General features: G+C 47.4%; 1 protein-coding gene and 1 long non-coding RNA gene across 4 annotated transcripts in view; one reads left to right on the forward strand and one right to left on the reverse strand.

Annotated features, from left to right (window-relative positions):
* The window catches only part of LOC146811947 (uncharacterized), a 74,029-nt gene extending 73,630 nt beyond the window's left edge, over positions 1 to 399 (reverse strand). For both annotated transcript variants that reach the window (XR_014966808.1, XR_014966809.1), the window contains exon 1: positions 306 to 399. This is a non-coding gene — a long non-coding RNA (uncharacterized LOC146811947). The remainder of the gene's footprint in view (positions 1 to 305) is intronic.
* The window catches only part of MTCL2 (microtubule crosslinking factor 2), a 1,546,820-nt gene that overhangs the window by 1,362,031 nt on the left and 170,404 nt on the right, over positions 1 to 14,385 (forward strand). The window lies entirely within an intron of this gene.

Here is a 14,385-nt window from a genome sequence, read left to right on the forward strand (position 1 = left end):
ATAACACTAAGTTCAAGGAAGTCAAATAATAATTTAATTTTACGTACTCCTGTATAAAACTGAATAGTAAGCATCCGGGCAAATAAGAGTGCATTTATATGTTACTAACATAGCTTATATATTCAGAGTGTCCTTATGAAGACGTTATTGTATTCTGTAGTGGCTCGTTCTAGTGCTGGGTTAAAAGGATATGCAACTTAACGTATCAGAGCCCTTATAAGGATTACAGCTTAAAAATCAAATTATTTAAGACTGTTCTTTAGAATGAAGGTTTACGAGAAAGCTAATTCCCTGGTTGCACTCACCGATGTTCTTTGGCGGAATTCTATTCGAGCAGTCCGTAAAATCGAAACAGCCGATTCACCACAGTTTACGAACGCGACTGCCACGAGCCTTCTTTAGGTCTCGGCTAGCGATGACTGCGCTTGCGCAGTCTCGCTCGCGAGAGATAATGACTTGGGTGAAGAGGGGCTTGAACCCGCCCCTCTTCTCCCCTGTTCTCCATTGGCTGGCCTAGTAAATGCTGGCCAGCCATTGGAGAAGAGGTCCCGTCACTCCAATAATGCCCCGTCCTTTTCGGATCGGGGGGCGTGTTTTTTGCGAAAAGTCTCAGGGAGGAGACAACAGCAAAACACGCCCCCGAATCCGAAAACGACGTTGCGTTTCTCCGAGACATTTCTGGCTGACCTCGGAGAAACATGGTTACCAAGTCGGCGTGCTCCTGCGATTTGTAAACAGGTATTTTTTTTTAACTACATATCCCGGCCTTTCTTAAACCGTGTACAAATGATCGGTATTTATTTCTGGGAAAAGGTGTCAGTCCTGCCTGGTAAGCGTGCCCCAGCATTTGACAAAACATACTCACGAAGTCAAAACGGTGCGGCAGAGTGACTCCGATACTTCTCCTCTATTGAAGATTTCACAGCAGCAGCGCTGCTGTGCAATGGTCAGTGCATATTCTGCCACCTCTGTATTTTCGACGAATTCCACGAAGGCTCAGTCCGCACGAGTTGCAGTAAAGGCTGCATCTACCCAGCAATTATGTTCAAATTGAGAAAATCTTTTTATTCTGCGCGCACCGTGAAAGTAACGATGCAAAAGGCCATTGACACAATGAGGCGACCAGTGCAAAGGCCGTGCGCACACACAGCAGCGCTTCGCCGTGTGAAACCACATACACTTGGGTATTGTTTAACCATCATAAACCCACACGAGCGCATCATCTGCCAGGGACAGGCATCTCCGCGGCGCGCGGGACAATGTCTGCACACAACTGTGAGATTACACTTCGGAGAGAGCACAGGGGAAATAAATGCGGGTTAACCTTTGCTCCGGCACCGTTCTTTTAATGCGCAACTAGCACTTGTTGATGGGGCGTTCGTGGTTCGACTGATGCGGTGAGCCCAAGATCACAGGCTTCGAACCCAAGGCCCTCTCTCGTGCACTGTTCACTTCTAGCAACTGTACATCGGGCTTTATGTGGATCCGAGTGTGATCCCCGCCACAAAGACTGTGGTTAACTTTTCTGAAAGGAAATATTTGCCTTCTGTAAGACAGCAGTCAGGGAGCAGCTAAGTAAACAGAAGTGTACATTCAGGGCGATGTCGAAGTTCACTCCCTGCATTCTCTGCACGCCCCTCCCCCTCCCTGGGAATCCCCTGGGTCAGCAAGCTGATTTCAGACAGTCATGAAGAGAAGCTTTGTCCTGGGTAATAACTGACCAGAACAGTCCACACAGAGCCAAATCTAGCCTCGGCTGCATGGCGGCAGCTGCTTCATGACTAGGCAAAAAGCGGTCTTTCTTGGGCAGGAGTGCAAATGTTCCACTGTGCCAGAACCACCACTACATGCTCAGAGGTGTGCTACCGAATGGGTTGGGGGTGCCCCATGTCTGTCCCACGCCTGACCTTGCACTCTCCCTACTAAGTAGTTGACGCCCTGCTGCTCTTCTACTCTCATTCCCCGAGTCTCGCATCCAGCTGTTATCCAAATTATTCCCGGTTATTGATACCCCCAACCCCTTAGAGGGGTTTCAGTGCTTTAAATGGGCCGGTACTGAGTACTGTCACTTTTTTATTTTGAGAGGGAAGAGTACCTCCACTTCTCAAGATAAATGTAATACTTTTAATTGTAGAGTACTGGCACTTCTCAGAAACAAGCAGGTACTCTGGTACAGAGTATCTGCACTTCTATTTTGCAATTTCAAGCACTAAGAGGTGTGATGTCTTTTTCGAACTATGGTTCGCAGCATGTTGTTGTGGTTCATTCTGTTTACCACTATGGCCTCTGTGAGCACTCTGTGCTATCTATATCTTTGCATTGTCACAACAAACTTAATAAAGAACTGAAACACCGAACTAAGTTAAGTGAAGCCTACCCCGACCCCGAGATTCAGGTGCCAAAATGCAGTGTCTGTGGTCGTTTATTCGATGGGACAAATCATCTTTGCAAAGTTTTTTCTTGTGGGACATTTGGCTTTAGGCAGTAAGCAGCAATGTTTTGGGGTGGGTGACTTTTAATTGTATCTGTTAAGTTTTGCAAGTTTTATAAACTTCACGATTTGCAAAATGTCGGAAACCTTTTACTACATGGGCGCTTTTGCTGCAATATCCTTCCGCAATATCCACTCTTGCTGAAGTTTGTTCTCGCAACTTCAACTTTGCAAAGGTCATGAGGTTCGCAAAGCTCATGTTAATTTTTAAAATGTGTGGATTCACACATGGCCTCCTTAACTTGAATTCTCAGCTTCGAACATTGGCTCTAAAGCAGACGTTTTCCCTCCACTGCTATGAGGCAACGACAAGCCACAAACAGGAAATGATTGTCTAGCTTCGTTATGACCTGTAACTTGGACTGGAGCTGGTCGGCGACGGGGCGGCACTGGGGACCGAGGCGTGCCAACATTTTCATACTGGACAGGCCAGTTTCCTCCTGAGTGAAATCTGAAGAACACTCCTGGGTCGTACCGGAAACCTTTTTAGGTCTCGGCTAGCGATGGCTGGTTTAATGCCGGGTGTGATTCACACCAGAAACAAGTCTTTTTCAAGTCCTTTGTGAATTTGATTACACGAGTAGTTTGCATGTATCCTGTTTTAAATAATTTCGTAGAGTGCTAATTGCTTCCAATTTATAGTGCTCTCGCAACGTGCAAGTGGCTTCCCCCACCCTCCCCCGAAACCACTCCCAAAGAGAGACAACAGCGATAGCGTGGTTCAACCAAGGCATAGTCTTTTATTTACTGTGTGTGTATGTGGCTCTGTGTATGTATGTGTGGCTGTGTGTGTGTGTGTGTGGCTGTGTGTGTGGCTGTGTGTGTGTGGCTGTGTGTGTGTGGGGGAGGCTCTGTGTTTCTGTGGGAGGCTCTGTGTGTGTGTGGGAGGCTCTGTGTGTGTGGCTCTATGCGTGGTGGCTCTGTCTGTGTGTGGGTAACTGTGTGTGTGTGTGTGTAGGTGGCTCTGTGGGTGGCTCTATTTCTGTGTGGGTTGCTCTATGTGAGTGGCACTTTATGTGTGGGTGGCTCTGTGTGTGGGTGGCTTTGTGTGGGTGGCTCTCTGTGTGGGTGCAAATGCAATAGGTCTCGCATTGGAGAGTGATTAAGCTATTGACATTGTAAATAACAATGCCGTTTCTTTAAATGTTTTAAAAACAAAAACATAAACAAAAATAATGTCGAGCAATGCCAACAGCTCTAACTTTAACAATGCCGAGACCATTGCATTGTAAATGCTTGTTTTAAATAGGCGCCCTGGTAGTAGCTATGCTGTCAGGCTGCGTACATGCATCTGACGAGAGTGAAATTCCGTGCGTAAGTAAAAAGAAAAGAAGTCTGCTAAGGCAGACGAACATGGGCGCCATATTATCATGTTCAGTCTCTGCCTTCTAACTACGTGTTCGCTCGATTGTGTTTCCAACTGTAGGAAATTCAGACAACTCGATTAGTATAAAGAATATATAACGTTTTGTGTATCTCACGTGAGATCTTACCAGGTCATATATTATGTTAAATTACTACCGTGAAGGAGCGATAAGATAAGTGTTATGAAATAGCCAATGTAGTGATGGAAATATTGTCAATAAAGTATCTGCTAATTAATATTGTTTCTGGGGCTCATGTTGTTACCTTAATAGGGATGCATTAGCTAATATGACAATGATTTAGGAGTCATGGAATTGGCAAACTGAATGCAGTATTCCATAAATTGACTATATTGAAAGCTGTATTTCTAGTGCTCCTATAATTGACAAATATTAGTAGATAGAAATCTACTAATAGTCCCTAAAACAAAATGGGGATGAAAAAGCAAATGTATTGTTGTAGAAAATGATAAACTGTAACGTATACTCAGTGGTATACCGTGTGTTAGACCTGGCACCTTGGCGTGAGTCTCCCTTCCTCTTTTTGGCGCTGTGCCTCATGTGTTTTGCTGGTGTTAGCTGCTCAGAGCACTGTGCCACTGCCAACCAGTGCCACAGTGCAAGTGCTCCCTATTTAAAATGTATATGTTGGTTGGATTCCATGATTGGCTTATTTGGTTTACTGTCAGACCCCAGTAAAGTGCCCCAGGAGTGCACAGGGCTTGTAAATACAAATGCTGCTGGTGGGCTTGCAGCACTGGTTGTGCCACCCACAGAAGCGGCCTGGTAAAATGTGTCTGAGTTCTGCCACTGCAGAACCTGCATGCAGTCTGGTACTGTCAAGCTGACTGGGCAAGTGCACCCACTTGCCAGTCCCTAAACCTTCCCTTAACTTCATGTTAGTCACCCCTATGGTAGGCCCAAGGGCAGGGTGCATTGTGTGTGGCATGTCCTAATAGTGAATTACAGCCATTTTCGTTTTTCACTATTGTAAGGCTACCTCTTCTCCATAGGCCAGAATGGGCTGTTAGAATTGTTACATCCTATGATCCTAACAGACCCAGGGAGCATGGTAGAAAGTCGAGTTTAGTATGCCCGAACTCAGAATAATAAAATACATCTTTTAGTAAAGTTTATTTTAATATTCTGTGTTTGCAAATACCACTTGTAGAAAGTTGGTATTTGCTTGCCTGACCATTTCAGCCCGCCTCTGCTATGATGTGTATCTGCCTGTCTGGTTTATGTGAGTGACAGGGCTGGGGAAACCCAGAGGGGCAGAGCTAGGTAGCCTGGTGGTGAATAGAGAGATTGACAGCCTTATGGGTGGGAGGAGTACACCTGGACTCTGAATAGGGCTGTGCTCTGCCACCACAATGCTGGCTCCACCTCCTGTGGAGCGGCTGATGTCTCTGCCCTGCACCCTGAATAGAAAGGCAGAGTCATGTCAACAGAGTGCTCAAGAACTGGTTTGGACTGGGCAAAGGCCCCTCTACCCCAGAGGAACAAAGGAATTAGGGGTATAAGTATTGGGACCCTGCTCCCAAGAAATTAGATCCTGCTTGACAAGAAGAACCTCTGCCGGAGGAGAAGGACCTGGAAAAGCTGTAAGGAGGAGTACTGTCCCTGACCTGGGGGATTGGCCTGCATTGGTTGCCTTGCTGCTGAAGGAGAGGAGAAAGACTACAAAAGACTTTATTTCAACTTGTGCTAAAAAGATCTCCAAGGGCTTGTGCTGAGCTTGCCCCCTGAACGAAGTCCCAGGACCAGTGGACTACACCCCCCCAGCTCCCCAGAATCTTTGGAAGTGCCTGCTGCTGTTGCTGGGCCTTCTGAGGGACTGCGTGTCGCAAGGAGCTTGGAGCGCGATGCAAGGAGGAGAAGCGTGCCGCCGTCGGAGCTGTTGCCGTCGCATCTCGCAGAGAGTGTCGCCGCTGCAGCATCGCATCGAGCGGAAGGGTCTCGCATCGTTCCGGAAGTGTCTCGCAACGCCGAAGAAGCGTGTCGCCATCGCAGCCATCGTAGCTGACGCATTGCACCGCATCCAGAGAAGAGTCTTGCATTGAGGAAGAAGCGTGTCGCCATCGCAGCCATCGTAGTTGTCGCATTGCACCGCATCAAGAAAAGCGCCTCGCATCCACGGAGAAGCGTGCCGCCGTCGGAGCCGCTGTCGTCGCATCACGTAAAGGGGTGTCGCCGCTGCAGCATCGCATCGAGCGGAAGTGTCTCGCAAACGTCGGAGAAGAGTGCCGATGCCAAGGCCGCTGTCGTCGCATCTCGCAGAAGGTGACGCCGCTATAGCTGACGCATCGAGTCGAGTCTTCTCGCAACATCGGAGAAGCGTAACGCATCTGGATGATCTTCACGTCTTTATTTCTTTGCACCAAGAACTTCAACGCATCCACATCGTTGCAACACTTTCGTTGCCCTGCGTGTCGCATCTAAAAGGTACATTGACTTAAAGTGTTGCATTTAAGAACTTAAGAGAACTAAACAAACTTCTACCATCTAAGTAACAGTATTGTGTATTTTTGTCGTTTAATGGTCTTGTGGTAACGCTATATAAAGAAGCCTTTTTTTTAATATACAACCTGTGTGGTGTCCATTTGTAGTGTTGTCACTTGGTTACTGTATGTGTTCACAAATGCTTAACCTATAACGCTCTGAGATAAGCCTTGTCTGCTCGCGCCAAGCTACCTAGAGGGTGAGCAGGGGTTAATTTAGGAGTGTAACCCCTTACCCTGACTAGAGGAAAGGTTCCCTGCTTGTCACAAGTACTTACCTGTGCCAACCAGAGAACCCGGATTCTAACACCGTGCATACAACATACATATTAAAGCATATAGATAGTAGTTCTAAGTGTGTTAATACTATTGAATAATAGAAGGCAAAATCAAGTTATCAGCCAAATTATTTCCTCATTGAGTCCTTTGCGGACTGTATCAAGAGAAAAGATTCTCTAATCTTTCTCATTTTTTCCACATCCTTACCCGGGGTTATTCGTACATGCTCCAATATCATCCAGGTAAGTTGATATTCAGAATGACTATGTTCTATAGAGTTTTTTACCATTGGTGCTTGCATCTTTTGTGTTCTGATAGCTGACTTATGTTCAGAAAATCTGACACGAAATTCGCGTCCTGTTTCCCCTATGTAGTCTAAGCCACAAGGGCACAGGATAAAATACACTATATTCGTTGTTCTGCAATTCGTCATCTGTGTAAGTTTGCCTGTCTTACCTCCATAAGTCCAGTTTTGTGTGGTGATAGCAGATGGACAAGCATGGCAATTGCCACAACTGTAATTACCTATGCAGAATGGTAGTCCTTCTAGTGTTGTTTGTCTCATAGTGGTCTTAATTTTTGGCCTGCTGTGTACTAGTTTGTCTCGAAGATTGGAATTACTCTGGGGGTCACAATTTACAAATGACTTACACAAGTGAGCATTGCTATTATAGCTGCATTGGTACCTGCAGTGAAGGGAGGGCACCCCAGGGCCCATTGTTATTGAAATATTTGAAACCTTTCAGTGTAACACTATTAATGTACAACACAAGAGGCTGTACTCCCCTCTTAACCGCTGCTGGCGCGAACAGCCCCGCCCAGCGGTGTCAAGTGGTGAGGGGGCATTGTTTTCTTTTTCAGTTAGGTTTCCTGTTAAATGCTACATCTACATTTACGTTTGTATACATAAATACATGTTTTAGATAGCACTTCTGCTGTAACTTACCAAATGCGATGGCCATCGTATTTGGCAATTTACATGTTTTTTGAGAACTGTGATTTATGGAGGGCTCCCTACAAACTCGCCACGGTAGGGGACACAGTACAATAAAAACCCAAGTAACTCCAGAGCAGTCACGCCTGAGCCAATACCGGTGAAGAAACACATGGTACAGGACAACGTCTAGAGAGGCAGTCCAATCTGACTCACGTTTCCAGATCTGGCCACTCTCCGTGTGAGGCCGAGGTGTAGCGCGCCTGAGGCTGTTTGAAGAGGAACGCACCTGTACGGACCTCACCATAAACAGCTTTACATCATACAACTGACTTCAATGTGACCTCTGGAGGCCTTTAAACTTTGAAACCTTCTAAAATGTGTGCTAAGGAGGGGGCTGGAGTGATATGTCCCACTCTGATGTACACAAAGCCGCTATTAAAACGGTCCTTGGAAGACTTTCCATACCTGCCCTAAAAGTGTTAAATGGCTAAACCGATTCTCGAAATTACAGTGCCCCTGCCTTAGGTTTCTCAGCATTCCGCAGAGTAGGGTCATGACCCACGGAAATCATTTCCACCCCCCCAACCGCCTAGATCCGCCCTGCAGGGATCATACAATTACTTTTTAATCTACTCACCAGTTCCTCTCCCTGACTCCTGTGGCCTCCACTCCACTGATCTCTCCTCTACCCCAGGGATCCCAAACACCACTGCTCATCCTCCAGGTTCTATTATGTGACCCAATGTCACGAGAATACCTCTTTTCCAGCGTGAGCTTTCCCTTAAAAACTCACTGCCTTAATGACTGCAATTCCCAGAATCCACTAATGGAGTCATTGAATGCTTAGGACTGGAGACAAGTTATCCATGAATATAGCGTAATATTGAATCCTATATGCATCGCAGCCCTATGCATGGAGATCTAGCTCTATGCACCACTGGCCACAGGGATGTTGCCCCAACGGCACCCAGAGCTCAACTGTACCATCTATCCCACCAGGCTCCTTAAATGTACTGCCCCCTTCAGTGAGCCCAGACTCCACAGAACCCCCATGCTTCTATGATTTCACACTCTTCTGCCCCATCATTCAGCTATCACAACATTCACGGACTCCCTCCCCACAGGGACCGCACACTTACATATTCTTGAGGGCCAAGCATTTCACTGCCCCATTATGCCCCAGGTCTTGCATTTTTGCAGGACCACACACTCCTGATTCTAAATCGATTTATAGATTTATAAAGCAAGCCTGACATTTCTTTTAATATTAATTATGAGGCAGCTTACATCGAATTGGAAATAGATGGCATCAGATCATGTATAATAACCAGCAATACCCGTTCTATTTCCGTCAAGCACAATTTTTTCAATACTTTGAATCGGATTCCTGTGCCACCTGGCTTAAATGAAGGAAAGAGGGCCCTATATCAAGTTTTTTTTCAATCGGGTCCCGCAATATCTTTTGACAAGCCTGGGATCCAACGGCTTTGCAGCATGCAAGTAATTCCACATTTCACTCCCTCCGCATCCGAAGGTTCCCTTCACCACTCTCAGTTCCTTTGCCTCTAACTCCTCTCTTTCATGCTATGGCTTCTTTCAATTGTGAATTTTCTGTTCCAGACTATTAGTCTACTTGGGAAGTCTCGAATTTCATACATAGGACCAAAGTGAATATTTGTGGACTAAAACATTTGGGTAAAAACCCAGCACTTTTAAACACTAAAAAACTGTTTTTTTACTGGTACGAGGACCTGTGATTGAAGCCCACTGATAGATTGTCAACTCACGCACACAATCCAGCACTGTGATGACCAAAGTCAAACGTTGTGCACTGAACCCCTCCGATTTAGTAGTAACTATTGCTCATTTCCCAGCAGCTTTCCATTGTCCCTCTGACATTTACAGCTAAATCATAGGTTTGTGTGTGCAGAGACCTTCGACACTTTTACAGAAATCTCGACATAGAAAATATAGGAGGTATGGAGGGCTCTTCTTGTAGGTTTGTGAATAGCATTTTATAGTACATGAGAAGTACTACCTAGTACTACTTTATGTACTACAAAATGCAGTTTGTGAATGGACCCCTTTTTGATCTGTTTCAAAATCTTAACCACACCCCATTCTAAATACCTACAACAGACAGTGTGCTGTTTTATGATCACTTATACAGGTGCCAAAACGGCGCCTCCTCTGTAGCCTGTAAATACGTCCAACCAGCTGTGCACAGCCTCCACTGATGCATGAACTTGGATTCTGCCAGCTCTGCTCACAGCCTCCTCTGAGGCCTGGAGTGGTCCCTGCTAGATGTGTTCACAGCCTCCTCTAAGGTCTTAACAGGCCTTGCCAGCTTTACATAGTGTCCTCTAAGGGCTGCAAATGGATACTGCCAGCTGTGTACACCGGCTGTTCAGAGGTCATAGTGGGTCCTGCCAGCTAGCTGTGCACAGCCTTGTCTGAAGCTTGTAAATTGATCCTGCTAGCTGTAGTCAGCCTCATCTGAGACCAGTAAATGGATGCTGACGGCTGTGTGCACAGCCTCCTCTGAGTTCCTAATGGGCCCTACCAGCTGCGTACGCAGCTTCCTTTCAGGCCTTTACATGAATGCTGCCAGATGTGTGCACAGCCTCCTCTAAGGGAGTAAATGGATCCTGCCAGGTGTTTAAGCAGCCTCATTTGAGGCTTGCAAATGTATTCTGCCAGATGTGTGCACAACCTCAAAGACTGTAAATGGATCCTGCCAGCTGTTTATGCAGCTTGCTTTGAGGCTTGTAAATGGATGCAGTCGGATGTGTGCACAGTCTCCTCTGAGACTGTAAATAGAGCCTGCCAGTTGTTTGCTCAGCCTGCTTTGAGGCCTGTAAATGGATGCAGTCGGTTGTGTGCACAGCCTTCTCTGAGGCTGTAAATGGAGCCTGCCAGTTGTTTACTCAGTGTGCTTTGAGGCCTGTAAATGGATGCTATGAAATATGTGCACACCCTCCGACTGAGCAGGAAGACTTAAATGGACGTCTTTGTTAGTTTGGGCTCATCTCCAACATTCCCTTGAGTCTTCTGTTGTGAAGGAGCCCTAGTGTGCCTGACCCCTGACAAGCCTGGGGCCAGCAGAAGGCAAGCACCCAGGGTATGGTGGGGGAGTCTCAGCTTTGCACAGCACTCTGGGATATGTTTAGAGTGGGCCGTGACACTTGCACTCTGGGGATGACCCCTGTGCTCCGCGTCTAGTTGCCCACTCTCCCAGCATGTGTCTGGCCTGTAGGACAGCCCCCTTCTGCAATTCTAGTACAGAGATCCACCCAAAGTTGCATATGTGCCCAATCATTTCTGATCTGCAACTGGCACTTCTAGCCCAGTACTGGGGCACCTCACTCACTGATGCACCTCTACCCAAAAGTGCAGTGGCATAGAGTAGAGTGGCGTTGAGTTCGGACCATCAGCGCAGTAGTTATAGCACGCAGCATGGGTGCACCAGTTGCATCATAGCAGCACTGCGGCCAGGCGGCCTGCCTCATAAATTAAATGATGCACTTCTGAGCCGCTCAATAGTGAAGATGGGTTGGCCCTCTCTCCTGTTTACCAGCCCAGCATCATTGTCTTTGTTGTAGCACATTCTGATGGCCAAGTTATAGTTAGAGCTACACAACTATAGGGGCAGCAATTACATGTATGGTATGGTATTTATGTTTATATAATGCATTCTATGGAAAATATGGCCGAGGGCCCAAATGCCATATCTGTGCTTAGTTAGATGTAAGCAAAATGTTCTATTTAATGTGTTGTGTTGGAAATCTTTTGTGTGTTCCTTGATATTGAAAAGTGGTCTTCGGGGCCACATTGCAGCCAGCTGTATAGTATATCTGCGCTATGTGGGCTGTATGCAAGGTCTGTCCAGAGCGTTCTGTTCGATGCTTGCGTGTGTTTTAAACTACATACAATGCTCTTGTGAGCTGCGTGCCATCCATCTATATGGTATTTTTGAGCTATGTGTTATATAAACTATACCCAGTGAGCGCTATTGCATGTCGGCGTGTGATGTACATTATTAAAAAGTGTTGTTGAGTGCTACAGTGCAGCACAACAGTCAGCTGTACACTCTGAGGTGCACAGTCAACATACCTTTGTAAACTGGTTACCGAGGCTTAGTTTTTTTATGGTTCCAGTACCCCCTGGCCCCCACTCTGCCTATTCCTTGCATTTAAAATTTACATTTACTGCTGTAGTGTGAGAATGCATTTCATGAAAAGGAATATAAAGTAGGGTTGCCAGAAGAAAAATGCCAGCCATGTGTTTAAAGAGCCTGGAAAGACCTCGTCTTGGCAAAAAATAGGGTTATAAATAAAAAAGTATGTATTCATTTGTAATGTAACTTTTCTGTCTTTGTTCCCTTTAATTATCAGTCATGGATCTCATCACTCAGGCAGCCCTAGAACACAATTAAAGTGCTTTCTATTTATATTTGCTGTTCGAAGTATGCACAGATAAGTGCTGAAAATACGGCTTTAGGTCATTGCTTATTTTTGTCGGTGGGGCAAAGTGGTAGGTGGTGGGCCGGGCCGCAGGGGGGCCCCCTCAAGTTTCGTTACACCACTGCCTAATTGGATTCTAGAGTGCCTTATAAGCCCCTAGTATATGGTATACTATGTACCTAGGGCATGGGTAACTCAGAGGCCTACCAGGGGCTGAAGCATGTATTATGCCACCCCTGGGAAGCCTGGGTAAGGGTGTGCTTGCACCCCTTACAGTGGTATAGGCTACCTATATCACTACCATTGCACACACATATAAAACCTATATAGTCACTCCTATGGCAGGCCTTAACAATCCTAAAGGCAGAATGCTTGTTTTTTATGTGAGAGGGTGCCCTTGCATGAGCAGAGCCCCTCTGCAGCGTTCGGAGTACCTCCTCTGATGCTGGTTGTGGTGCAGCCTGACCATATACTCTTAAGTGCATTATAACCTCGCGATAAATGCTAACTTTGGGATGGCTGCAAGGAAACATGTTGTGTTTGGTGTCAAACGCTTTGGTATACTAACCCCCCGCCAGTTCTGGCGGCGGGAGAAGCATTCCGCCCTTCTAGAGGGGGAGACATATTCACACTGGTCTAACCCGGTAGGACTTTCTAAAGCCCTGGCATCACAAAATGGATGCTTCTGCCACAGACATGGGTCTGGCCTCCTGCTGCTGACCGAAACTCCGGCAGAGGAGGCCTGGACAATAGGTTTCCTGTCCCAGGGAGGTGTAACCACCTCCCCAGACAGGCCGATGTGTACTGGGGCTGGGCAGGAGCACTGAGGGCACACTTGGTGTCCCTGTGCATAGTCCAGTTCAAACCGGTTGCAGGGGCTACCTGCCCCTGCTCTGGCGCAAAACTGGACAAAGGAAATGGGTGTAACCACCCCTCTTTCCAAACCCTCTCATGGATGGGTCCCTAGAGTATATATACTTAGTATAAGTATGGGAACCCAGTCCTTGCGACTTTAGATTACCCTGGACGAAACTCTGCAATATATATCCTGGACCTTCGACGTTCTACTTTGCTTAGAAGACTGAAGAAATCTCCCTTGGGGTCAAGGAGTGACTCCCCTGCTTGGCAGGCACCAAAGAAGCAACTGACCGGTCTGCATCGCTGAAGCTCCCGCCGAACGCCGAAGTCTTTGCCTCACCAGAGGTGGATTTCCAGACTTCCCCGAGGCTACCCTGAGTCCAAATCAAAGCTGAGGCCCGTGGCTATCGTGGGTGACGTGGAACCGTGACCCCTGGACACCGTGAACTTTTGCAGCAGCAGCATCTTCCTGGTCTTCCTCGAAGTTGTGCTTTGGGCTCAGAGTAGCCCCAGCCTTGAGCACCTCCTGCACCGAAGATTGCTGGCCTCCACTCCACAAGTGACCCGTGGGCCAGTTTCAAGTGCGACCGCTCGAGGCTCCTTCGCGATCGCTAGCCCGTTGGCTAGTAGGTTCCCACGAAGCCAACTCCTCTTCTGATTGGGCTTTCCTGGTTGCTCCAGACGTGCCCCAATTTACCCTCGCTGGGTGAGTCCCCCAGACCTTGCTGGTCTGCACCGACGTCCCTTCTCTGCTTTCAAGTAACTTGCCGTTGCCAAGGCTTGTTGGGTCCATTCTGGTCGCCGACACCGCAGCACTCGACAGACTTCGTGGGACAGCTTGAATCCAGCTCCTGGCCGACATCGGCGCCTCCTGGATCTCGTGGCTGAAGAGTCAAGACACCCGTCAACTCACCTGAAGCACCCGACATCTGTGGGCATTGATCAATCCTGCCCTTGGTCACTGGTAAGTGACCCAGACTCTGTCCCCTCTGCTTTCAGGTTCCTTCCATCCTAGATCCAGGCTTGGATCGCTTCGGACACTTCTCCTCTTCACGGCAGCAGCACTTCTTCGCCAGCTCCCATTGAAATCAACGAGGCGACCCGACACCAAAAGACACCTATGCACCCGGCTTCCCTGGGTGAGGTAACACGAGTACTCCGGTGCTCCCGTGGGTGCTAGCCCTAGAACTTCCTAAGTCCAAAAGGGTTTGGTCCTGACTCGATTCTAAGTGTCCCTAATCTTTAAATTCCCAACCGCGACATTGCCCATTGAAGCTAACGGGATCCCGCGGTTGTGTTTACACACTGCACACGGCCCCCGTGGGTCCCCTGTGTCACTACCTTGGGGTCCCAGTGATTCTACAGGCTCTAGGCCTTGTGTCTAGTTCAGTCGTGGTTCTAATACCACTTTATTGGTATATGGTTTGGTACGCCCCTGGGGCCCAAACGTGTTTTTGTGCTATTACTGTTGATTGCTAACTTGTAGATTAAG

Source organism: Triturus cristatus, chromosome 7 (assembly GCF_964204655.1).
Source record: "Triturus cristatus chromosome 7, aTriCri1.1, whole genome shotgun sequence".
Lineage (NCBI taxonomy): Eukaryota > Metazoa > Chordata > Amphibia > Caudata > Salamandridae > Triturus > Triturus cristatus.